Source organism: Sinocyclocheilus anshuiensis, unplaced genomic scaffold, assembly GCF_001515605.1.
Source record: "Sinocyclocheilus anshuiensis isolate Anshui unplaced genomic scaffold, SAMN03320099.WGS_v1.1 scaffold68, whole genome shotgun sequence".
Classification (NCBI taxonomy): Eukaryota; Metazoa; Chordata; class Actinopteri; order Cypriniformes; family Cyprinidae; genus Sinocyclocheilus; species Sinocyclocheilus anshuiensis.
The window spans coordinates 233,993-234,240 of record NW_015555741.1 but is presented as its reverse complement, the minus strand read 5'-3'; positions in this window follow the sequence as shown (position 1 = coordinate 234,240).

The following is a 248-nucleotide window of genomic DNA, read 5'->3' as shown; positions in this document are numbered from 1 at the left end:
AATAATTAAATTAATAAAATAATTTTAAAAAATGCTGAGAAATAAAAATGCAGAGTAATAAAGATGCAAAAATACAAATGAAAATAAATGTGTGTATAGTTTTTATCTAAATAAATAGTTATTTTAAAATAAATACAGACTTTTCTTGACTTAATAAAAGTGATTGGAAAACATTTTATTAGAAATAAAACGGTAAAAATAAAGAAAAAATCTATATATTTTAATTATTTAAATACATTTTTATTTTA